We start from the raw sequence: 26612 nt of genomic DNA, 5'->3' as shown, positions 1-26612 counted from the left end.
AGTAAAAAGTGGCCTCTTAAACCTAATTGTTGATGTTGGACAGGCCCTTTTATGAAGCTGTTCTAATGGATATTTTTATTAGCACATATTAAAGTTATTAAACACAGGAATGCTTAAAATGATGCATTGTAGCCTTGTGAAATGGCTTTGATGGGGTAACACATTATGGGTTATTAGCAAAAAAAAAAAAAAAAAAAGTACTGCTGCTCTGGCAGAAGAGTAAGTACTCCAGATCTCAGCATCATATTTGCAGATGATTTGAGTATTGAAACATCTGCACAGTGTATTTCTTCACATTTAATACTTTCAATCTGTATGAGTGTATTTCTTCACATTTAATACTTTCAATCTGTATGACAATCAAGACAAAGAAAAACAGACAACAGAGCCTGAGATCTGTTAAAAATGTTTGGCAATGCATATATTAAGGAGAGGATATTGAATGAATAGTTCATTTGTCTATTTAAAAAATGTAAGCCAGTTTGATTGCTGTATATTCATACTAGCCTGTTCTTGGCTGGAATGGACCAAAGGTGTTCTTAACCCATCCCAGGACAGGTGTAGAGGGGACAGATGGTGATAAGCTCATCATCTGAGACCTCCAGCATCCTCAGAATTGAACCTCTTGATAGACTCCTACACTGGCCTTGCATTCATCTAAATCTAAACCAGTGTTCGTGGAAGTGGCCCCAAACAAACTCATCATTAAAGTGGGACATAAATCTAAGTGTCCCCATGGCATTTTCAGCCACTCAAACCTTGAGGTTGTTTCCTGATCCTTTCTTCCACCATGTTTCTTTTCTAGCTAATACATCCTACACCGAAAAAAGGAATATAGGGCAAAAAGAAACCCTCAGAGTGCTCTCTCCTTTTTTTTTTTTTAATCCCCTCACATTTGTTCCTCCTAAGTCTCCTAATAAGTGCCTTTTACATTGGTACGTCTAAAAGAGGTGGCACTGATGCTTAGCACATTCAGAAATCTTCACCTTCAAGAGTGGGACAAGTCATGAGTTAATTTTCTCATTGGTTTAAATCAGAGTATAGAGGAGTACTCCTGCTGGTAACAAGAGCTAAATTTACTACTACATGTTCTTGAAAATTATATGGTATAGGTTGCATGCAAATTAGACCTCCTTTTCCATGAGAATGTTTCCTCTTGTTTCGTAATTCATATGTTTCAATCCTTCAGATCCCATGGTAAACTGAGAGCAACAAAAGATTGTTTACAATCCTCTTGTTCTAGGAGAAATCCACTTCCCACATTTGAAAGTCAGGGACCGGTGTTAACGGGAGCGTGACGTTTCTCCAGCACTCTTGTATTCTGGTAAATCATTTGAAGGAAATACAGTAAGAACCACAAAAGAGAAACATTCATATCTTTGAGTGGGAGATAAGAACTTGGTTAGTCAGGACTTGGGGAGAACAGTGCTGCCAAGTACCCGAAGTGGAATTTTCTAGCTGTCTTTTCCGTAAGACCTATAAGAGAAGGGAAAAGCATTGTGATTTATAATAGGATTGCTTTTGGGAATCACCCACCCTTCAAGCTAATGATAATAGCTATTATTTTTTGAAGATTTACTCTTTCCCTGGCAGATAGTATATATTGGTTGATATGATTTTTATAACATGCCTGTAAGAGCGCTTTTATGGCTTTTACCATTTCACAAATGAAGACCCTGACAGTAGTCAGTTGACTGGCACAGAGTCTCCCACAGAGGTAGTAAGTAGCTGTACTGGGATCTGAACTGTCTGCAGGGTCAGCCTCACTGGTGTGTGGTCTGGGCAGTCACACAGGGCCACAGGCTCAGAAGGGTTTAAGGCTCTGCTGTAGGCATCTTAAAATTTGAAATTTTTAAAAATAAGGTGTCCTGAGTTTTCATTTTGCACTGAGCCCTTCAAATCATGTGGCCCGTCACGTCTCTCTGGTGATAAAAGTTCCTTCCATTTCATCTCACCTCTCCCAGAGATGACTTTTCCCTTGCAAAAACAGTCCCAGCAGGGCTAGTCGCTACCTGTTCCTTACCAGCTCAGTGACAGTGTGGTCTGGTGTCAGCTGCCTGCCCCACGCAGGTAGATTTGCTGTCTGAATTGATGATTGAAACTTTGACATGCCAGATACCTGAAAGGCCGCTTGTAGCTTCTGGTTACTGAAGTTCCAGATAGCAGGAAACAAAATTGTTTCATTTATTTTACCAACCCCTCTTTGGTTTTTCATTTCTTCTAAACATATTAGATTTTAATTTTATTTCTACATACGGAGGTACTTTCCTTCTACTCCATCATGCTCTAATATGTTTCTAATCTATTTGGGGCTTATCTAAAATGCATTGAGTTTCAAAAAATGATACGGCTAAGATATTTTATTATTAATAATGAACATCTACATAGTGTTGAGCATGCGATTTGAAGCGATTTTTTTTCTATTAAATTTTTCACAGTCTAAACTAAGAAGGTTAGCTTTGAAGTCGGGGGTTGACTGACATAATGACATTTTTGTTTTCTCATTTCTTTTGGTTTCTCTTCATACATTCAACATTTAATTTTCTAACTTAAGAGTCGAAGATACGGTGTGGTATATGTTGACATTGACTTTTTATCAAACCCTGCAATAAATGTTTGTTTCAAGCCATATTTATAACAGATACCATCAGTATTTTGAATTGTGACAGTTTCTTTTCGTTAATAATACATATCCCCTCCCTTTCATCCTAAAGTCTCCTCTGTTACCATCACATATTGTCAAAGCTTTGGGGAATATTAGAAATCATCCTGTCCAGGCCCTTTGCTTCATGGGTGAAGAAATGCACGTCCAGAGAGGCACGTAAGACTTGTTTAAGGTTGCACAGCCAAATAGTGGTGGAGCAAAGACCACCACACACATTCCTCTGAATTTAAGTCTGGTTTATTACACTGCACAAATCTCTTTTGAGGCCTAGAATCTCTAAGATTTCTTTTTTAATTTTCTGTCCATGATAAATATTTATATAGCCTTAAGCCTCGAGTTAAAGTTTATCTTACCAAGGCCCTATGAATATGAAAATCAGAAATCTGGAGGGAAATGTTAGCTTTTCAGTTAAAGGGCAACAGTGTTTTTGAAATTCTGTATATTATGTCAGAAAAAAAAATTCCCCTTTCCCAATTAAAATTCTCCTAGCAAACGCCAATGCCTTTGGATTGTTTTGGTAACTTTATAACCCTGTAACATATTTTATAAAAACAAATTGCCTAGCAAAGATGTTGGTAAAACTCATGTCCAATTAAGTATACTGTGAAAAAAAATGCAGTCACATCTGGTTTTGGAATTAGAAATGCCAGCAAGACGGCTCTGTTGAAAGGAGCTTTTTTCTCACCAGGGTCCTGGGTTTTTGGTTGCCTGGGAAAAAAATAATTTCCAGTAAAGGCAAATTGTCCATTCCATGCAAATGACAGCAGGTCTGATGAGGATCCTTGGAAACATGGTGATTGACTCCAAATTGCTGTATTATTAGTATCAACATATTTTCTTCTTAAATCCATCCAATCAGATTATGCTCTAAGGATGGGATATAATTATGCTGACCAGGCTGGATAACTTATAGCAGCCAATTACAAGACGTTTACAAGATAATTTGTTTCTGATATGGTTTGGAAATGAGATTTAATTCAATATTTGTTAAGAAAGAACCAGCACAGAATCTTTTAAAAAGATATCATTTTTTTCTGTTTCTGCAGAATTCATTTGCCTAGCATTTGTAGGTTCACTTCCATTCTACAAGGGACCTTATAATCTTTTTTTTTAATTGCAGTATAGTTGATTTAAAATGTGGTGTTAGTTTCTGGTGTACAGCACAGTGATTCAGTTATACATATATATTTATATATTTTTTTCATTATAGGTTATTACAAGTTACTGAATATAATTCCCTATGCTATATAGTTAAGACCTTGTTTATTTTGTATGTAGTAGTTTATATCTGCTAATCCCGAACTCCCAATTTATCCCTCCCCCGGCCCAGACTTTTTAATCTTATGTAAAGATACTACCCATCAAGGTGTAATGTTTTTATTCCTTATCCTCTGTCCCTCTCCAGAGAATAAAAACAGTCAGTCCTTAGGAAATGAACACCATAGATATGGAACAGAGAGCTAATATTCAGACACTGGTCATCCTTTTACATTCCTCACAGTATGAAATCATTATTCTTTTGTTTTGGTTTTTCAATTTTTTTATCGTGTACTTCTTTATTGATGTACAGTGTGTCAATCTCTGGTGTACAGCACAATGTCCTAGTCATGCATATACATACATATATTCATTTGCATATTTTTTCCATTAAAGGTAATTACAAGATATTGAACATAGTTCCCTATGCTGTACAAAAGAAACTATTTTTTAAATTTTATTTTTATATATAGTGGCTAACATTTGTAATTCTCAGACTCCCAAATTTATCCCCTCCTGCTCCTCAGTAACCATTAAGATTGTTAGTACTAAGTCTGCGAATCTGTTTTATAGATGAGTTCATAGTGTCCTTTTCTTTTTTTCTTTTCTTAGATTCCACATATGAGTGAAATCATATGGTATTGTTCTTTCTCTTTCTGGCTTACTTCACTTAGAATGATGATCTCTAGCCTAAACAAGTATTTCTCCAGTGAAGACACACGAATGGCCAATAGACATATGAAAAAATGCTCAATATCATTAATTATCAGAGAAATGCAAATCAAAACTACAACTAGAACTGAAAAATTATGCTCTACACTGGAATTTGACACAACATTATAAAATGACTATAACTCAGTAAAAAATGTTTAAAAAAAAAAACTACAATTAGGCATCACCTCACACCAGTCAGAATGGCCATCATTCAAAAGTCCATGAATGATAAATGCTGGAGAGGGTGTGCAGAAAAGGAAACCCTCCTACACTGCTGGTGGGAATGCAGTTTGGTGCAGCTATTATGGAAAACAGTATAGAGATTCCTCAAAAGACTAAAAATAAACTTACAATATGATGCAACAATTCCGCTTCTGGGTATATATCCAGAGGGAACTCTAATTCAAAAAGATACATGCACCCCAATATTCATAGCAGCACTATATACAATAGCCAAGACATGGAAGCAACCTAAATGTCCATCAACAGATGACTGAATAAATAAGTTGTGGTATATTTATACAATGAAATACTACTCAGCTATAAAAAAAGAATAAAATAATGTCATTTGCAGCAAAGTGGATGGACCTAGAGATTATCATTCTAAGTGAAGAAATCATTATTCTTAATTAATTTTCCTCTCCATTCACCACCACCCCTAACAAGCATCTAGACAGTTCCCTCAGTGTTGCCAGTCAGCCAGTGGGAGGCAGCCTGGGCAGGCAGACAGCTCTAGATACGAACTTTCACTCTGCTACTTGCTTGCTAAGATTTTGCCCAAGTTAGTTAACCTCACTGAGCCTCAGTAACTTCTTTGAAATGGAGATGACAACAATACTAGAGTAGCTCCTAAGTTGGTTCCCATATACAGATGGGTTATTGGATAATGCATAAAATGACAAGGGAACAAGATACTTCTAGGACTAAGATTCATCACTTTTAATGACCTTTCTGCCAGCCGTCCAGTCTGGTGGCTGTATTTCAGCATAGGCAGGGAGATGAGGGATGCAAGCAGGTTTTTTAACCCTGTGAAATGTTTGGCATTGCTATCTGAAAAAAAAAAAAATGCCTGTGGACCCCAATAAATTACAGTCCACTGGCCATGTTCAAAATCTGGCAGAACTTTTTTTCCTGTTTAATTCCTTGATTTTCTCCTGGGCCAGGTGTGTTGGTGACCAGGGATGTTTGTGTCAAGACATTCAGTTGATTAAGTTGAATTAAAATGTTTCAAAATTCCATAGCCATTTGTATAGCATTCAAGGCAAAATCATGTGGAATACATCCTAAGTGCAAAACTTTGTGGACCTTCCTCCAGACCACACGGTGTGGCTTTCTATTTGAGGTGACCCCGTGGAACCACTGGGTGTGTCCGTTTATGGACCATACCTTGGCCTCAACTTCACAGACTGGTTCACATTCCTAGAAACTTCAGCCTGCCTGGATACCCAGACATGTACATTCGAGACATGTATGTGTTCGTAGTGGTTAGAAACTTATTTCAAGGTGACAGCAAACATGTTTATATACAATTGAACTTTCATGTTGTAAGTATCATCAATTAAGCAGTCTCTTCAGGGGAAGGTACTTTGGAGGAACCCTAGTATTGACTTCCTAAGATAGCTGTGAAGATCGCATGAGTTAATGTGTACATGTCAATACAGAGACAGCCCGTGATACTGAGTCGACCAACATTTCCCTTCTTCCTGAATGTTACACTAGTCTATCTAAAGCCACTTGCGAGTCTACCTAAAGCCATAATGGTCTTTCTTAAGAAGAGAGGAGAGTTTCTTCATTTGAACAGATAAGTCCAGCTGAAGAGAAGATGGATGTGCATTTATTCAGGAGTTGATATTCTCTGGGTACTAAAGCACCAGTTATCAACCGGGGGTGATCTTGCCCCTCAGGGAATGTTTGACAATCTCTAGAGACTTTTTTAAATTGTCATTACTGGTTTCTCATGAGTAGGAGCCAGGGATGCCATTAAACATCCTACAGTGCACAGAACAGTCTCCCACAACAAAATACTATTCAGCCCCAAATGTCTGTTGTGGCATGGTTAAAAAACCCGGCACAAATGCAACTGGTTTTGATTGATGGTTCTCACAAACACTGGGTGAATTCTGTTGTTATCCTCATTTTATAGAAGCAGACATTTTAGCTATGAGAAGTCAGGAGGTTGTCCGAGATCCCAGAACTCGTAGGGGAGCACGGATTTGGATTCTTCTAGAACCCTGGCTCTTCATCCCTGCCTTCTAAGGGCAAAGTCAGGATTAGAACCCCTTTCTCTGCTTCTGCTGCACAGCGTTGCCTTTTGATTGAATTAGTATTAAGTTGAATGATGATAAAATTTGCTGTATAAAGAGTGAATGAGTTTTTTTTAATTTTTTTTAAAGCAAAGAAAAGCATTCTCATATTTCGTAATTGTGGATCTGAGGTGCCATTGAAATTGTTTTCATTAGAGGTGCACCGGTGGCAAGGTTTGCTGACCTTGCTGGTGTCAGGCAGATGGAATCTTTTGTTATGGTTCTCTCTGTTTTTAAGTTCCTCTTGCTATTCAGCGGTAATGTATCTGTTAAAGCAGATTTATCATTCTATCCTTTTAGGAAAGCATATTCACACTCTGGCTTTGCCTTTTGAGGCTTATACACATTATCACTGAAGTACATTATCATCATTTTTTATCTCGTGTCAGGGAGGATTTTATCCTCCTCCGTGTTAGATGGTGTGCCCCAGGGAGGGAAGGGATTAGGACTCCTCAGCGCCAACAGGACTGACTTTGTTCCTTGATGTTTTTCCCATCAATCAACAAGAAATAAGGGATAATAGAAACTCATCAGTTGCTATTTGCAAAAGTGTTTACCTTCCCCGATTATTTTGGTCTCTTGTTGACATGAGCACTGACCACTTTTTGCCAGAGTAGATAATTTATTTTATATGAGGTGATATTTTCAACAACCACTATAGAATGCGCTGAATCACTCTGAACCCTATTTGGATAAAAATAAATGCTCTCCTTTTCTCTCACGGGTGTTTTCTTTTGCCCACGAAAGTTACGATTAGCTTTGATCTTTCCCCAAACCCAATATATGAACCCCTGATAAATGTTTGAACAAAATGTAAGAAATGTCATAAACAAGCAAAAATTCCACAGAAATAAAAGAAGGTGTGGTCTACCTCTGGCCTTCCAAGGATGATCCATCAATCTTGAGTTCTCTGAAGAGCAGGATTTTTATAAGATGAATTTTTATATAAATAGAAAAGAAAGAGAACCATAGAAAGGTAGCCTCTTAATAAATTCATTAAGAAGCAAAAGAGACCCAACCCATTCTCTCATTTACATAAAGATGAAGATCACCAACATGAATTGAAAGCTGAAATTAAGGAGAGAAGTGGGGACAGGCGACACTGACCATGTTTTAACAGTTATCATAAAGTCCAAGTGAAGGCAGGCATGCTATCCTGTAGACATACTAGAAAAACTAGAAGACATTTATCTTAGAATTTTAAACTTTTGTCTCATTATGGAACCGCCACACTGCCCACGCAGTATACTGTGAGTTACTCTTTCATCTTGTCATGATCTTCAGAGTAACACAGTTATGCTATATTTGTGTGGGGTGTGTGTGTGTGTGTGTGTGATTAGAAAAACACATTTACACATAGTATGTTTTAAATGGTGGTTAGAAGCAAACTTTTTTGGAAATCTCATCTTGCTGTTTCTTCATAAATTATTATATGAAGAACTTTAAATAACAGAAGGGATATTGGCCTGACCTCTGCAGGGCCCAGGTAAAAGCCATCTGCCCTGGGCGTTACTTAAACTGAAATCTTCTAGGGGCTGGAACACTCAGCATGGGTCACCATGTGGTGGGTCACTGACTTTGCCCGTCAGCCAGGAGCTCAGCCGAAGCAACTGACTAAAGTGACAATACAATACACATCCTGTGCCTGTGACCCAAGCTCCTCAAGGGTGGCAGCTGGATTCTACGAGGGAGTGCCCAAAAGCAAGTGTTTCCAGAGGGAGGAAACAGGAAACTTTTTACTGACCTCTTTAAAGGCAGGCCACTTCATAGATCACTGCTTCTTCTACGTGTTGACTGTCCTTAGTTCTCATGCTTGCCCTGGGTCACAGAATCACACGGAGAGGTAAAGGCGGGCTGGGTTGCCTCAGCTAAAGAGAGCTGTTTCATTCGCAGGAGCCCTGGACTGGGCAACTTTTCTTCAGAAGGGCTGTGGGCAGGATGACTGAAAAACCGTGATCAAGATATGATTAAAGTAAGAAAGCAGCCGATCAACTAAGCAAGAAAAGAGGATGCGGAATTGAATGGCCGCATGGAAGTAATTTTTCGGCATCGAAAGAGATTTCTGAGGCATACTAACCCCAGCAGTGTGCTGTGTTCCTGCACATTAGAGAGAAGGGAGTTGAAATGTGATTGAAGGTATTGACCACATCCCCTATGGTGACTGACATGATGTTATTGTGGTTGAAAGTGACAGTAGATAACATTTTGAGTCGGGAGGCTGTCATGAAGGAAAAATACTCTGCTCTACAAAAGAATAGGGTCCTCATAACTGTGCAGATCTAAGTATGTTCGCAAAATTTCCTTCAAGTTTTTCATGTCTAAACTATCAAGGTACTCTGCATTGTGCAAATTAGAGAGTCCAGGTGACCAGGTCCTAGCAAATGTATATGTTAAAGAATTTTTATTTTAATTTTAACAGTGTAACAAACTAGATTATGTTATATACAGAAAGACCTTCTACACTGTACAAATGAAGGTATTTGATAATAATATTCCTCCATGACTGGTTCTTCACGAAAGGGACGCAAGTTGTGTTTGGCCATTTTTGTTAATTCAGCACATACAGTACAACTAGAAGGAAAGAAGTTCCTCAAGAATATCAAAACACAATGCCATGGACCATGAAAAGCAGTTACCTGTCGACTTTTAGAGTGGTGATTAGTGTTGTGGGCCATCCCATCAAACTATAGGAAACTGAGTCCTAATTTACCACATTCTGGCTTTACTGTATCATCCTGGCCAGGGAGTTTCAGGTGCTTACCTGCAAAATGGGAGAATAAAATTTGCATGAAAGTGCTGTTAGAGGGAAATAGATAATCTGTGTAATTCTCTTAGCAAATTATAACATTGCAGTGAATTTGGTTAATTGAGGTATATTGAGCCAGACAACATTAGGAGTCATTTGATTCAAAAGGGTGTGTAGCAGAGGACTGGGGTGAACTGGAGTGAAATATATGGGGTGCAAAATTTAGGGGCATACCCACAATTCAATATTCAGGATAAATAATATTTTAATGCAATATTTAAAAATCAGTGCAAAAGGTATCTGTGATAAATAACATCAGCAACATCACAATGATCAGTAAAAGCAGACTCCAACTTGGTCTCACTCACCTGGTTCCAATAAACCTTTATTTCTAAAAACAGGCAGCCAGACTGTGAATGAATCAGAGTTTGCTGATGTGACTTTAAAAAAAAATTAAAATATTATTATCTTGATTAGTGAATTTTGTGATGCCTCCTTTAATTTTGTGCCTGAGAGGGGTGCCTCACTTATTTTATCCTAGTCTTGGCTCTGGTGTACAGTTTTTTAAAATTTTAACTCAGAAACTAGAATTCAAATCCAAAATATTGACAAGATCTTCAGGACCAACATGTCCAACCATCTATGTGGTTTCAATGATAAGCACCGCCTTTTTACTGTCAGAAACAGTAGCTTTGACTTGACTAGCCTATGACTGAAAAGTCACGTGTCCACAGGTGGAATTGTAGTTACCTTTTACAACAACACTAACCCTTGGCTGCCTGGGACACTGTGTTAAACAAGTAAGACTCCCTCTTGCCTAGAAGCGTTGCCTTGCTGGTGGTTTAGAGGCTGCATTTGCTTTTCCATTCGTGTTCATTTCTTTTGCACTGTCTTTTTTTTCTGACTTCCTTTGACTGTTTTCTGAGGGCAGATTTTGACCATCCTGAAAACAAGGAACATCTCAGGAAATTGTTTTCTTCATTGCTTTTAAATATTGATGGGATTTTGGTGGTGGAAATATAATTAATCTCACAGCAGTTCTCAAGCTCCTTTTTATAAGCCTTTTATCCCTTTATGGAACCTGCTACTGCCTTTCCTTGTTTCTCAGGGTTAAATAGCAGGGAGCCATTGGCTCAACCAGCTGTACCTTGGCAGGGCGTGCCATGAATCAGATGCCCTGTCCCTCCTAAAAGGCAGAATGTGTCTCTTCCTTGGGCTCACCTCACATTTCAGTTTGCAAACGAGCATGTGGTTTCTGTGTCATTCCGTTGGCAGCAGCTGATACATCAACCTAAATGATAGCCTTCGGATGTGTAATTACTACAGCTTTTCAGGTCTCCCTATCCTGAATCACAGTCCTTCTGGTCTATTTTGTACATCTTTAAGGTAAAATATTCACCCAGGGATTACAGAGGGAGAATACCCTCCTTAAGAAACTGAAGAGCATAATAGTAGCTTCCTAGGCAACAGTGGGCTGAAGAATGGCCATTGCAAAGCTTCAGGCTATGAGTTCTAACTAGGTTGATTGTCCCTAGAAGGGCATGTGTGGTGGTTCATTTTATATATTGACCTGATGGGGCCATTGGGTTTTCAGATACTTGTTCAAACCATTATTCTAGATGTTTCTGTGAGAGTGCTTTTGGATGAGATTAACGTTGAAATCAGTAGGCTGGGTAAGGCAGACTGCTCCTCCCTAATGTGGGTTGGCCTTGTCCAATCAGTCAAAGGCCTGATGAGAAGAAAAAGGCTGACCCTGCCATGAGTAAGAGGAAATTCCTTCTGCCTGACTACCTTGAGCTAAGCAATTAATCTTTTCCTACCTTTGGACTCTACCCAAAACATCGACTCTTCTTGAGTTTAAGAGACTGCAACCTTTAGTCTAGAAATTCCATCATCTGCTTTCCTGATTCGTAAGCATTTAGACTCAGACTGGAACTACTCCATTGCCTCTCCTGGGTCTCCAGATTACAGACCTTGGGACTTCTCAGCCTGCATAGTTGGATAAGCCAATTCCTTATCGGAAATACATATACAATAATACTATAATATAACAAATAATAGTATAGTAAATAGATGAAAAATAAATATTTAAAATATATGTAAATATATATTTTGTATACTGTTTTATACATGTATATATATAGCTAGAACCAATAGTAGGCATATATATGTGTGTGTGTGTGTGTGTGTGTGTATGTGTATTATATATATATTCAGCCAAGGATCACAAAGGGAGAGTACCCCCATTAAGGAACTGAAGGATGTAGTAACAGGTTCCCAGCATGTGTGTATATATAAACATACTGTTGGTTCTGTTTCTTTGGAGAGCCCTAATGCAGCCTGCTATTTGTCATTTAGAGGTTTCCTACAGGACATATGGCAGTAAGCAATATATCTGACCAAAGGAAAAAAAGTGGATGCATCCTGTATCACATATAAGGGTATAGGGAACATTTCTCATGGGGGGAATCTGCCTGGCATTTGAGCCCCTTCTCTGGGGAGGTCCCTGCCTTATAAATCTTAATGAGAGGCAGAGCCTTTTTCCTTATAGAGAAGAAAGAAATTACTAGAGTCTCATTACCGTTTTCCCTAGTAGGTAAGGCATGAGTCACGTAACCAGATTTGAACAATCAGATGCGGGAACTCAGAATTCTGCATATGGAGTTAGCGACAGAAAGAAGTCGGGTCAATGCAGAATTCTTTTTGGTGGTGGCTCAAGGAACAGCAGCATAGAGTTCCCAAGGGCAGCTATAGGAATGGTAACTTCAGGGATCACCAGTGTCTAAATGCAGTGATGTCAGCCAGTGATGGAGAGCTTAAGCATGGAAATGTCGAGTGCCAGCCAGGGCAGAGGTGACCTCACGGGGCAGAGTCCATGGTGTGATTTGGGGCTGCAGGGATTCTGTTCTAGCTGCTTGGCTTCCCTCTGTGCTCCCTGTGTTCCAAATATAGTTCTCCAGCCCTTGTTAGCAATTATATTAGTTGATAGATTCAGTTAAACCAGTTTGTTAATAAATGAATTAGTTAATAGTTAATAATTATTAATTTAGTTAATTAATTGATTGGTTGATAAATTCTGTTAAATTGGCCAAAGCCATTGTTAGTTGTTTATATTGAAGAACCAGGTCTGATTCCTTTATTCATTTCCTTAATGTGCCTTGAGCACCTTGTGTATAGCAGGCACTCTTCTGTGTGGGATGGACAGAGCAGTGACTATGGCAGACAGGGTCCTTTCTCTCACAAAGATTATTCTTGTAGTGTGAATGAATGAATGAATGAACAAGAATACCAGCAAAGAAAAATCAGCTTGATGTAAGTGCTATGGAGAAAATAAAATAGAGGGTGTGACAGAGAGTGACAGGAGGACCGCACAGGGAGGTCAGGGAAGAGCTCTCTGCGGAAATAACCGTTATGTTCAGACCTAATTGGCCAGAAGGAGCTGGCCCCACAGATAATGGAGAGAAGGGAGTCCTCGGGGGGTGATGATAACTTCCAAGAAGCAGGCAATGCAAGTTCACACTTGAAGGGATTTTATAACTCATCGAACACAAACTCCCAGATGTGTAGGTAAAGAAACTGAAGGGTGAGAATTTTTCAAGTCTCTCCTGGAGACTCCTGAGTGATCCAGTAAACCACTCATCCTTGTGGTGACCATCAGGAGCAGAGTGCAAGGTGGAATGAGTGCATTTCATTTAGATTCAAATTCGGAGCACAGATTTTTTCCCTTCTGTCTTGTTCTTTTTAGTTTTTTCTCAGTTCACATTTTCCCAGACCAGTCTACCATTTCTGTCTCCCACCTCCTAGTCTTGTTCTCAACAGTGTGAAATAAGAAAAGGAACAGGTGAGTTAGTAGCCCCCACTTTCTCCTCATGCCTTTCCTCAGATGTGTGAGGATGGGAGTGGGTATTAATTTCAGTGTGGTTCAAGTGTAAGGTCACCAAGGAAGGGCCCAGATTATCGAGAGACCAATGACAAGTTTAGTAAGTTTGGGGCAGGCCATGACAATTTTTGTCAAATGGAAAAATATCCATGGGTAAACAGGTTCCAATAATATTTTAAAACCCTTAGAATTATGCTATCTAAGCTAAGTATAATGCAAGCCAGGTATATAATTTAAAATTTTCTTGTAAACAAATGAAAAAGTGAAAAGAAAAAATAACACACAAAGATAAACAAGTGAAAAACAGGTGAAGTCAATTTTTAATAATGTTTTATTTAACTGAATATAGCCAAAAAATTACTATTATAAAAATTACTAGTGAGTCCTTTTGTACTCGTTTTATGCTGTATATTCGAAATCAGTGTCTTACACTTTTACACTTAGGGCACGATCCATGCTCACCACGTATCAAGTGTGGAACAGACATGTGTGGCTGGTGGTCACCACTTCAAAAGAACAACCTTAGAGCAAGGCTGCAAGGCTGACTTAGTTATAGTTGGCTTGGAGACAAAGAAACAGAATACATCATTTTACATGAACCCTTGTAATCCCCTAGGTATACATTTTTATAATTTCTTTTCCATGCTCACAGCCCCTTTGAAAACGGTTGTTAAGCATTTTAAAAATTCCTTTAAAAAGTCTTTTTTTTGAAAAAAACTGTTCTCTTCCTTGGTGGTTTAATTTTCACCTTATCCTTCATTTAAAGAAGGCAGTATTGAAAAGCACAGTGAACCCTTCTGAGTCAGTCGACACCCTCTTTTGTCAAATATCCCCTTCCCTCCATAATTAAGAGTTTATAAAAGGGATCGGGAAGTGTCTTTTCATGATGCTTTAAACACAAAAATAGGAACACTAGAAGGTTTTCTTTCTGTATAGTAATAGAGTTTTATCCTTCTTGAGTCACTGACTGCTTTTTTATTTTGGAATATAATTTCTACACACCTACTTAACCTCGGTGTGCCAAAAATGAGTTTTGTGCACTGTTTCCTTGTACAAAAATACTGCTTCTCTGTGCATCTACTTTGATTCCCTCATGCCTTTTTTGTTTTGTGTTCCTGTAATTTTAAGAGGTCCACTCTTTTGTAAGCTGTGAAATGCTATAGAGATTTTTGTAATTACGAAATAAGAACAATACAAATATAGCTAACACTGACATGTTCATTAACGTTTATGCTTATTTTTCATCCTCCTCCTTAGTATTTGAAAGAGAACAGTTCACAGTTAAATGAGTGTGTACGTGAACCTACATATTCCTTATCATTGTTTTCTTATAATATTTCTATTCATAAATCATTAATTAGACAATCAGTTTCTAGATATTGGAAGACAGACAAAATCCACTCTCTCCAGAATAAAGTTTTCAAATATATGGTGCATAATAAAGATCAGCCAATTATATAGAAATTACACATTCCCCACGTGTCTGTAGAAAACAAGGGAGAAAAGGGGATGTTACAATTGCCTTCTGCCCTGGAACTGTCCACAGCCAGTCACTGCTCAGGAGACTGGACTTTCTTTCGGTATCTAAGGAAGTGTAGACTAGGATCTGCCGTGTTTCTCAGTGTTTCTTGTGTCATGATTCAGGCAGAGAATGTTTTCTACATTGACTGTGTCAGTGCTGCACACGAGGCCTCCCCTGGTGTGACAAGGACCAAAAAATCGATACTGGGCACAGCTCTCACCCACTCACAGAGCCCCAGTGGCTGGAATCTCTGGCCTAGAAAGTGTAGGTGATTTTTACTCTTAAAAGAAAGCTGAAGAGGGAAAGGGTATAGCTCAGTGGTAGAGCATGTGCTTAGCATGCATGAGGTCCTGGGTTCAACCCGCAGTACCTCTATTAAAAAAAATTTATGAATATTAACTACTATATATAAAATAGATAAACAGTAAGTTTCTTCTCTATAGTGCAGGGAACTATATTCAATATCTTGTAGTAATCTATAATGAGAAAGAATAAACAAATATATGTATGTATGTGTATGACTAAACATTGTGCTGTACACCAGAAATTGGCACATTGTAAACTGACTATACTTCAACTTAAAGAAGAAAGCAAGCAAGCTAGAAAAATGCCTTATTAGTGGTGGGAATTACTTTTTGGGGAGATGGCTCAGAATATTGCTTCCTTGATGGCAGTTTGCAAGGGCTACTCTATTTTAGGGAAACCTGGCTAACCTCTGAGGAGAAGATGCTTATGAAAGAGGATCTAATCATTGCCTGCCGCACATCTCACAAGGTTACCAGATTACTGTATGGTGGGTTTTCCTTAGTGGTCGAAGGGCAAAGCTACTGCTGCACACAAAGAAATAACTGGTCATGGACTAGTGCATCCTAGAAACTAGAAAGAATATTTTTTTTAAAGCACTGTAAACCAAGAGAGTGTGGAACCCAAGGTCTGTATTTGACACGTCTGCTTGGATTGAAATCAGATTTCCTGATTGATAACCCATGCAGAAAGAAGCCACTTCTACTCTTGTTTGGACAAGACCTCTTCAGAGTGATGGATGTCAGGACTCACCTTTGTAATTAAGCCACCAGAATGAGTTGCAAAATTAAGCATTTGGCAAAAAGGAATATGGCAGGTAAGCTACACATAGCAACTTTACTGTCTCTTTTTCTGACATACTTAATTTCCAGGTTTAAAGCTACATCTGGAGATGCTGAAGAAATCTAAAATGTACTTTTGTAGGGAACTAAGATGTCCCACAGAGGTGTTGAAAACATCCATATATATTTGGAAGATCACATTTGACATTTTTTGAGAATTTAATCTGTGTAAGACATCAATGAATTCATTTACTTTCTCACAACATCCAGATAAAATAAGCTTATTCTCCTAAAGATGAGGCTCAAAGAGGTTTCATAACTTTCAAAAGAATCCACTTAAGTGATGGAGCCAGGATTTGAACCTGGGTCTCCTTTTTTAATAAGTCCTTCTGTTTGAACAGCTGTTGTGCTGTTTCCCAAGAGCGTGAGCTCCTACCAACAAGATCTTTAAACAGAATGCTGGGCAATGAAATAGGAAAGGAGGGACAAGTATGGGATGATTTAGTTGATCTAGATAAACTGTTGCATTTCTTTCCAGCCCTCAGTTTTGGTAATCTGTGTGCTTTTATCTCATGTATTAGAGTCTTAATGATTATAAAGTAGCAAATTATGAAAGGAAGAATGATCCTCTTTTAGCTTAAATATTTTCAAAGTAACCTGGCCTTTTAAATCAATGTTACTGCCTAAGAGGCTATTTGGTTTCTTTATCCCCTGTTAACACTGCTCCCGTTTTTAAAGCTTTGAACATTCTTTGCCCTGATACCTAACATATTGTTGAATTTCAGTGTTGTCTGAATAATTTACTGCTCTCTAGAAAACATTAGTGCATGTGCTATTGCAGTCAAGAAGGCCAGACAAATGGTTGGGACCATCGGGAACGGCTCTGTAAGAGAATATGACATAGCTAACACGTTCTCACATCTGCACCTACAGTATTTCAGATAGTTAAAGCCATTGTGTTTAAGGAAAGTGATTATGTGCTTAACAAATCTCAGGATATGATGAGCTTCCTTTAAATTAATATTTGAACAAATGGGAGGACTTTATATCTTGGTATGTACATTTATATTCATAAACCTTGTAGACGCAAGAAACAATAGTTGGAAACACATGGACCCACACGTTTTATGTCATAGAAGCCAAAAATTCCTTGCTTCCAATGTCAGAAAACATACCTAGCTGGACTGAGTCAATGTGTCACACCTAATTTGGGACTGAAGTCAAAATCTAGATTGCCTAAGTTGTAGTACGAAGGACAGAAGGTTGTTCTGTGAACGAAAAAGTCAGTATGGTAATAATTTGATATTTAAAATTCAACATGCTTGCTTTGGTTTAAACCCTGATTTCCAACACCTCTGTGTCCTGAGAGCTTGAACAACTGGCTTAATCCTTCTATGTCCTGTCTCCTCATGTTGATTACACATACCTGGCTTACTGTAGAGGCTCTAAAAATGGTGTTCTCCTCACGCCCTTTTCAAACATCTGCAGGGACCATGGCAGATGAGACCGTGTTGATGCCAAGCGCACGATTCTGGCCATGGAGAGCAGATGTCTCTCTTGCCGCTTTGCCCCTCTCACCTTCAGACCTGTGTAACCGAAACCACTTTAGGAAATAAATAGTGAACAGGGGACCATTCTTTGTGCTGTAGAAAATGGTAAGCCCAGGGCTTTATAAGTCTTTGTTTTCTTTTTAAGTAGTGATGGGAGAAAAGAAATCACACAGTACTCACTGACTTCTAGTAACAGTTATGAGCAAACACTAATGTCGATGAAGAAGTCTTCCAAAAGGGTAAGAAAACAGGCATGTCTTATTTGCATTTAGGGAAATTATAGTGTTCTATAAATTTGTCTTCATTAAATAGAGGGCATTTGGAGAATGTTGTGCCATTTGTCCGTCATTCTAAAGAGTGGTGCCAAACTTCTGACATTTCACTGAAGGCTCCATCCTGGAGAAGGTGACAGCGAAGTTCTAGGAGGCCTTCTCTTTTCGAGAAAAACTTTTACAGCTTTTAGAGTAGTTACTTTCATTTGAAAGCAGCCTTATACTTATATTTTCAAACAACTCCAGGCAAACACCTCTGGTTCAGTGAATGCAGAGACAGCTACGACTAAAATCCATCCACAAAAGGTTCTCCACGCCATGAATGTCATTCCTTCTCTTATATACACAGGCTATTCGAGACATGCAAACCAGGCAGGCTTAAGAACTGGATGCAAACCATATTGGAAATTGGATCCCTAGCCATGTACACCTGGCACATATATTCAGGAAATGAAGCCTTTTTCTAGGACTTAAATATTTGGCTGTTGTAGACAGCAGTTTCCTGTGCTTGTGCCTTATCCTGCTGCTCTAGCCGTGTGCTTTGACATTAAGTAACTTTGCTCCCAAGAAAGGGTACCCGGAAAGGCGCGGAGGCTCCCCTCTGGGTCCTCGCACACAGAGAATGGGTTTAGAAACCACTTGGGTTTCATCTCCTCTAGTGTCTGCAGGAGCTTTAGGGAGATGGCGAATTCCACAGTGCTCTCTGTGTACTAAAGACAAGGCTGCACAGGGGACCTGGAAAGGCGGAATCGTTTTCTCATCTGGCAACGGGGCTTTCATAAAGATGGGGTAGCAAGCAGTGTTTTGTCATACACCCTGCTGTTTGTTCCTTTCTCTGTTTAAGGCCTAGAGAGTACCCCGTAGATTAGGATTCTGTTTCTCTGCCCTCCTCCCTCTGCAGTGATCTCAGTGCTCAGCTTCTCCAGTGAGACACACTTGCAAATTGTCTTAATGGTGTTAACCACCCTGGTGGGCAGGCACCGCTGCTCACAGCAACTCCAGGCACCCCCGCCTGCTGCTACTGAACTCAACCAATGAAATCAACTTGTTGTTAACAGCTGTTCCTCTCCATGCTCACTCACGAGCTTAGACATCGTTCCTCTGCTCTTTCTTGGGGAAGGAGACCCTGCCCTAGGTGTAGGGGAGATGTGCAGGTCCACCAAGACTTCTAATTTTTCTTCTCCGTAGCATGCAGTCTTCCTCATTGCTGCACTAGGTCATGTCACCAGCAGATGATACCCAGGCAGGATGATTCCAGAGCAGAATTAATTAACCCACTGGAGATGGATTTAGTTGGAAACCTGTTTCTAACTGAACCCACTTAGGAAAAACCAATTTAGTTGTCCTACAGACCCAGAATTCTCTAGATGGAGGAAGAAGGGGTTTTGAAAGGAACCTATTGTGTTAACTACTAAACATCTTGGCAAAAACTAAGCATCTTGCTGGCTTACTTTTTTAACCTGAGGCCCTTCCTTTTTTATATATTTCTATGACAATACTGATTTCACTATGTGCAACAGTAGATTCATACTCTGCTAATACTTACCAAGTAAAATGTGCCGAGAAATCAATGTAATGACATGTTCAGATGGGTTATTTTACTTAACCCACATGGTATTAAAACAGGTTTGGTAATCTGCTTTATGGAAACAAGGAAATTAGGCTTTGGATTTAAAAAATGGTTGAAACATTTTTTTAAAAAAACATTTCACTGCTACACGTTTATTTCTTAAGCTTTCTTGATACATAACATGTACACATATTTTCTTAGTGACTTTCAGCTCTGAGAAGCACAGTGTGGTCAATTCAAAAGTTAATTTGGGATGCTGAATAACTGAATATTTTTAGAGTTTAACCAATTTTTAAAATAACAGTGAGAAGAAAGGAACTCTATATATATTTGAAATAAATAAGGACAGAAGACTTCAGGAAAAATTACCAAATGCTAGAGTCATGTTTCTACTAATTGCTTTGCGATATGCTTGTGCTGTGTGTCATGTGCGCATGTGTGTGTGTGCATGTGCGTGTGCGTGTGCGAGATGGGAATAATAAAGGAGGGAAGGTGGAAGTAAAAAAATGCATATATATATATAAAACATAAAGTATAATGTTTAGTTTTGATTTGGAATTAGCTTATTACCCATATTAGCAAAGAGAAAAAGAGTATATTATCAATCTGATACTAGAAGCTGTGAATGATGTATAATTAAATCGACAGTATTTCTTTTATCTTTCATCACAATATGAAATGTTCCCTTCTAAGGGCTCTACCAGGTTAAACTTACTCTGAAACATTTATTATCCAAGGGACCAGGCTGATTAAATAGGAGAGAGAGAGAGAGAGAGAATGAGAGAATCAGAACAAATGAGAGAGAAACATTCTTCAGGAAAAAAATGTCAGTAGGACCCCAGGAAAAGAGAAAGATAAAAGTACAGGCCTTCAAACTATCTATTCATATTTTAAGCAAGCTTGTTCCAAAGATCAGCTGTCTAAAATTATCCTAAGTTTTAGGGCACAGATTCAATTTACGGGGAAATTAAATGCCGTGGCTCGAAGGGAACTTGTATCCAGTTCCTTTGCTGAGAAATGACCGTGAGGTGGGGAATGAGGAGGAAGGACTCAGGGTCCCCACTCCCCAGGGCTGGTTCTAACATGCATGTAGACCATCCTGTCCCATTCATGAGGATCCTTTGTCGGGTGTACAGGGAAGGACGGGCAGGAGAAGGGGTGAGCCTGGGATAAGGAAGCACCACCCGGTGAAGATGTGGTCCAGCTGTTACTCAGTCGGTGGCTTACTCAATGAGGCAAGGCTGAATCCAGGCTTTACAGAGGTTAGAGAGTTAGAAAAGGGGTATTTCTGAGAGTTAATTTTCATTCAGATCAAGATGGTTGGCTGAGCGGTATGAGAAGTGCTAAGACTGTTTCTTATCCAAAATGATAAACCTATTATTTACCATTTCACACTAAATAATGCTTTTTTTTTTTTTGGATTTTGAGGGGCTATTGGTTAATGTTTCGTTTTGTTTGTTTGGATTTTTTGGTCTGTTGGTTTCTTTTTAAAATCTTTGAGTTCCCAAAATAAACACAAACATGCATAGGAAGAGTAATGACTTAAGCCTTTGTTAGAAAACACTTTCTCCAAGAAATAGCTTCTCTTGTTTTTAACATTTAATTATTCTAAAGTTGTGTTGTTCACATTATTAAAATAATTTTTAAAAGAGCAAATGCTCATTATAAAAAATTTGAGAAACTGGAGTGAAGAAAATATGCTCATTTTTCTACAAACTTAAAGTACTCAGTGTCAACTTTGGCATATTTCCTTCATTAACTGTTCTCTGCTGACTTTCGTTAGCTTGATAACCTGAAGACTCAAAGCCTCCCACAAAGGGGCTTCCAGCAGAGGTGGTGTGGCAGAGACCTGTCACGAGAGGCACAGACTTGTTGGTGAATCTTCACCGTGACAGGTCATCACTGCGTGACCACGAACAAACTGTTTGAACTTCTGAGCTTTGATCCCCTTCTTTAAAAAAGGGGCTATCAACAGCCATACTTCCAAGCTTTGTGAGGACTCCAGTTAAGGGAGGGGGGGATGCCCATCACGGAGCCTGGTCGCTGCAGCCTGGTGCCCCGTCACTGCCAGCTGTCGCTTAGCCATCGTACCTACCTGTTTCCTTCTCCAGCAAACAATAGACATGTGGCAAATGTTGAACTAATGTGGTGATGATGAGAATGGTGGGGAGGTCAAAGAGGATGAAAGCAGGTGCTACAAGGACGGCTTCTGAAGAGAGGCAGAAGTAACTCTTGCTGGACTTGTCGTCTCGACCAGGTGGCTTTTGTTTCTCACTCTTCTGTGCTGTGGAATAAATAGCACAGGTAATATTTCAGGCTGAACTTTTCTGTCAGCTGAGACATAAGTTATGCTTTCAAGGAGGTGTGTGACGAGCTATGAAAATAAAACAGTTCAGAACTGGAGTCATTTGCAGGGAATGTTGGAATGACTAGTATAACTTTCTCTAGATCTGTTTAGTCACTTGTAATAATATGATGCCCAATACATAAATCATGTGATTACAGAAGTCAGTTTTATGCCCCTCTAATATCTGTTAACATTCTTGTTAATATCAAAATGGTACCTTCTTGAGATTTACTATAAAGTACAGCGAACGAACTGGATGCTTTTATTCTTGCCATTTACAACAGCCTTTCGGGATTTCTTAAAAACAATATTATGGTTCTGCATTCACACTACATAATTCTTTTCAATAATTTTTATTTGGTTTTTAAATATCTAAAATTTTAACTGCTTGAGCAGAGAACCCTTAGGGATGAAAGTAGTCTGATTATTTGAATAATATCAAGATTTAATTAGCATTCTGAATTATACTGATTAACAATAGCTCACATTCTGTTGAGTACTCTTGAAATGGTAGACATTATTTTAAGGGTTTCACATCTGTGAACACAATAACCTTATGAGAAATCACATTTACAACTATTCTCATTTTGTAGATGAGGCACAGAGAGGTTAGCTGACTTGGCCAAGGTCACATCGCCAGCGTGATAAACAGTCTGTGTAGTCTGACCCCAGAGGCTGTGTCCTTGTCACTATACTGTCTCTCAGTAATAGCATAGATTTACTGAGTATGTCGTGTGTGCCAGGCCAGCGTTAAGAACTTTGCATATATGGTCACATAATAGATGTTATATATATAATGTATATGTGGGTATGATAATGCATCGCCTGGGATGGGAGAACTCTCCACTGAGAGGACTTTCATAAGGTTTCATAAGGTTTCTTAAGGTTTCCCAGGCTCGCGAAAGGGCGATGTTGATCCCAACTTATCTAACAGCCGACTTCTCTTGAGACATTTGGAACAAAGCCCTAGGAAATCAGAGGATACAGGAGTGGCCAAAGATGCAGAAGAAATCTTTCCCAACACCAACGGCCAAACCAAAATTATCCCAAGAGAGATTGCCCACCTTCTTGTTCATTAGTCCCAATTCCATTGTTTCAGGACCTCAGGGCCCAGGCCCCATATTCATTTTAATATTCTACCCAGTAGGTTTTTTTTTTTAGCATATAAACAGCAGGCATTTATTGCTCAGAATTCTGGAGGCTGGAAATCCAAGATGAGGGTGCAAGCATGGTCAGATTCTCGTGAGGTCCCTCTTCCAGGGTTCAGACTGCTGACTCTTGCTTTTATCCTCACATTGTGGGAGGGTCAGGGATCTCTTTTTTTTTAAATTCATTTTTCAGTTTTATTAGGTAGAATTGTTACAACTTGACTGCACATATACAATATATTGCAGGTAAATACATATCTACAATATACTGCACATTTTTAAAAAATTTATATATGTACTGTTCAGTGTTTCCAAGAACAGCTTAGAGCTTTAGCTTTTGAAACTTACATAGTTATCAAAGGAATAAAGCCAACCACAAAATAAGAATCAACAGAATGCAGTAACCCAATCACAAAGGACAGTCAAAAATGTGCTTACACATATTCAAGAAATCAGTCATCTAAGTTATAAATAATACATAGTTCATTTGTATCCTTTTTTTTTTAGATTCCACATATAAGTGATATCATATGGCATTTTTCTTTCTCTTTCCGGCCCACTTCATTTAGAATGATGATCTCCAGGTCCATCCAGGTTGCTGCAAATGGCATTATTTTATTCTTTTTTCTGTATTTATATACCACATCTTTTTATCCAGTCATCTGTTGATGAACATTTAGGTTATTTCCATGTCTTGGCTATTACAAATAGAGCTGCTGTGAACATTAGGGTGCATGTATCTTTTTGAATTATATATTTCTCTGGGTATATGCTCAGGAGAAGGATTAGTGGATCACATAGTAACCCAGAAGGTTCTTTGCTTTTGGAGGAAGTTAGATTATTAGCAGCCTAAGTTAAAACTGCCTGTGTGTATCTGTGTGTGTGTGTGTGTGTGGTGTGTGCAGGCATGTGTATATACACACATGCACATGCAGGGTTTGCTCCCCTCAGAGTTGATTAAGAATGATTACCTAAACTATTGTTGTAAAATGAGATCAGGAAATGATTGTATTATGCATAAAGTGAGCTAAACCTTTAAAAATTCAGTAAAAACTCTATACTTGTGAGTAAGCTTCCCATGTTGTGAATTTAATGGCTGAAGAATGAAGCAATTTCAGGGGGAAAAAATTGGCTTTCTAATAAAATAATTCAGTTGATAGCCAAGTCTGTAGACTTAACTCATTTGAAGCTTTATCACAGCAAAAATTAGGATGAAAACTCAGGATCGTTTAAAATAATCCCCTTTTTTTGTTTGGTAATAGCAGTATTTTGTCACCTACTTTAGAGAGGAATATAGTACCTAACAATTACAACAATTGAAGTACTTGCCAAATATAGTTGAAACTTCGGGATCTTGATCAGAAACAATTAGATTTCTCTCAAAAACATCCGTTATAAAAGGTCCAAAGTAGTGCCTTGGCTTGCAGTTACAGAGGCGTAGGCTTTAACCCTCTCTCAACCAGCTTCAAACACAGTGCTTACTCTTGTTCTGCATAAAATGGGGATAAAATATCTACCTTACAAGATTGTTAAAAGGAAACTTGAGATAATGTGTGTAAAGGAATTACAGCGGTACCAGGCTCATGAGGTCTCCAAAGAATCTGTGATGACATAAGAATCTGTGATGACATAAGAAGGCAGGGGCGACGGATGGTTCTTGCTGGGATAAAGGGGGTCACATCAGTTTGCTGCCCTTCTAGCCGTGACCCTAGGTCTCTGCCCTTACCAATTCTTTGGCCATGGCTTTAAAGAAGGTCAGAATTCCTCAGAATTCAAAGAATGGCTTTGAGAAAGGATCTGATTCTCAGAATTCAGGCTTCCAATGAAGAACACTTCAAAAAGATACAGTGTTAACAAGTTCTAAAAAGACAGGTCTATTTTTTAGAATTTCAATAAATAGTGCCACTTAGAAGAAACTGGTAAACTTGACCCCTTTGCTCCTTGAGAATCACCCCTGCATTGCTTCCCAGACATCAGTCATTCTCCTCCACGTTCTTAAGTAATGTGTCATTATTTACTTACTACTTTTTCTTATAGATTTTACTTTTAAGCCTGTTCTGTTTAAATAAATTTATTTCTATCATAAACAGAGCCAATATCAGTTATCCTAATAGAAGTTAAAAGAAAAACCATAATTACTGGGGAAAAAAGTGTGCTCATGTCCCACCTACAATCATGTCTGTCCTTTCACGTATTCCCAAGTGGTGTTTTTCCCCGTTTGGGAAAATCTCAACCAGAGTATCCTACTTCATTACACTCAGAAATGTGGAGTTGATCACAAAAGCTTCTCACCTGAATCTAGTGTTACTGCCATCTCTTCACTGGAAGGGACCTTAAGGTCATTTGTTCATTCAGCCACTTTGTTTTACAGATAATGAATACAAAATAACATGGAAGGTTTAATAACATAATGAGGGACACACAGCTTGTTAGAGGCAACGTATGATTATCTGCTAATATGCAACTCTGGGTAGAAGGTGCATGAGACAATTAGTGACCAAGTATTTTAAGTCTAAAATCCACCAGCACTGTCATTAAGATGATGAAATGACAAAGCAAGCCAGAGGACCATAGCGTGTTAGTGAAGCAAAGGACTGAAGATGCCATATCTAGTTCTTGGAAGCCCCGTCATCTGATGTTAAGTTACAAAATGGAATTAGCAAAGACGAGCTGTCAGCTGGTCAACCAAGTCTCTGAGCTGGACTGATGCAGGAATTGAATGAGAAAATAGCCAATAGCTATTGCTGTGTGATGAATGAGGCTGCTGAAAGCAGCAAGAAATATTTTAACACTTGGATATAGTTGCAACTTTCAAATGTGTCACCAAGCTGCAACTTCGGAGAAAACTAGTGTGGAGGGCTTTTGAACCTGGCAGACACTAATGCAGTGACTATTTTAGGGAACACCAGTAGGTCTTCCAGGGGACTGAAAGGTAGAAGCCCAGCCTCCAGGTAGGCTAACACCCGAGTAACAAACCAAGGAAAATTTCCGTGCATGCATTACAGGAAACACTACTGTTTAGGGTCGCAGAGACACTCTACAGAGAGCAGGAGTTCCTTTAGATTGTTTTGGTGATGAAAGTAATGTTTTTCAGTATTCGAAGATGCCTTACACAAGCATTTCTTCTAAAGAAGGAGCCTTTTGATTTGTCTGGAAACCAGTTATAAAAATTACATTTTTAGTTATAAAAATTATATTTTTTTCACATCATTTTGCAATTTGACCCAGTTGGAAAAGTAGAGTGTTGGGGTTTTGATCGCAGGATTCTCATTTTTCTCTCCTTTAAACTCGTTCATATAATTTGGCTCTTAAAGTTTCGTGAGAAATAATGCCCTTTGTTTCAAATTGAAATAGTCAGAAGTACACAACACAGGTTTGTTATATCAGCGACAGTCACTGATGCTCAAGGAAATGATGGGGGAGGGGACGGGGGAGCAGTAAACCCGGAGGACTCTTATGTAAAAGAATTGAAGGGCCAGTGAAACAAAACAAGATTTTAGTGGTAACCATGGCAACCTGCACGGGAAAGGAAGAGCAGGAAGCTTTCTGGTCA

The 26612-nt window shown here is 38.8% G+C and overlaps 1 protein-coding gene and 1 long non-coding RNA gene across 5 annotated transcripts in view; one reads left to right on the top strand and one right to left on the bottom strand.

The window, feature by feature from the left end:
* Positions 1-26612, top strand: part of PRKG1 (protein kinase cGMP-dependent 1) — a 1109393-nt gene that overhangs the window by 347064 nt on the left and 735717 nt on the right. The gene's annotated exons all lie outside the window — the stretch shown is intronic.
* Positions 785-24615, bottom strand: LOC140699810 (uncharacterized). 3 transcript variants are annotated; one of them, XR_012078054.1, is made up of 4 exons: positions 24389-24615; positions 21660-21848; positions 17599-17758; positions 785-1476 (listed from the first exon to the last, which is right to left on the bottom strand). It is a non-coding gene; the product is annotated as an uncharacterized lncRNA (long non-coding RNA). The 3 variants fall into 3 exon arrangements; XR_012078055.1 differs by lacking the exon at positions 785-1476 and adding an exon at positions 9511-9575; XR_012078053.1 differs by lacking the exon at positions 785-1476 and adding an exon at positions 9582-9700.

This window comes from Vicugna pacos, chromosome 11 (assembly GCF_048564905.1).
Source record: "Vicugna pacos chromosome 11, VicPac4, whole genome shotgun sequence".
In the NCBI taxonomy this organism is placed as follows: Eukaryota; Metazoa; Chordata; class Mammalia; order Artiodactyla; family Camelidae; genus Vicugna; species Vicugna pacos.
Note: the sequence above shows the minus strand (reverse complement) of the source record. Positions and strands in the feature narration are given on the sequence as shown.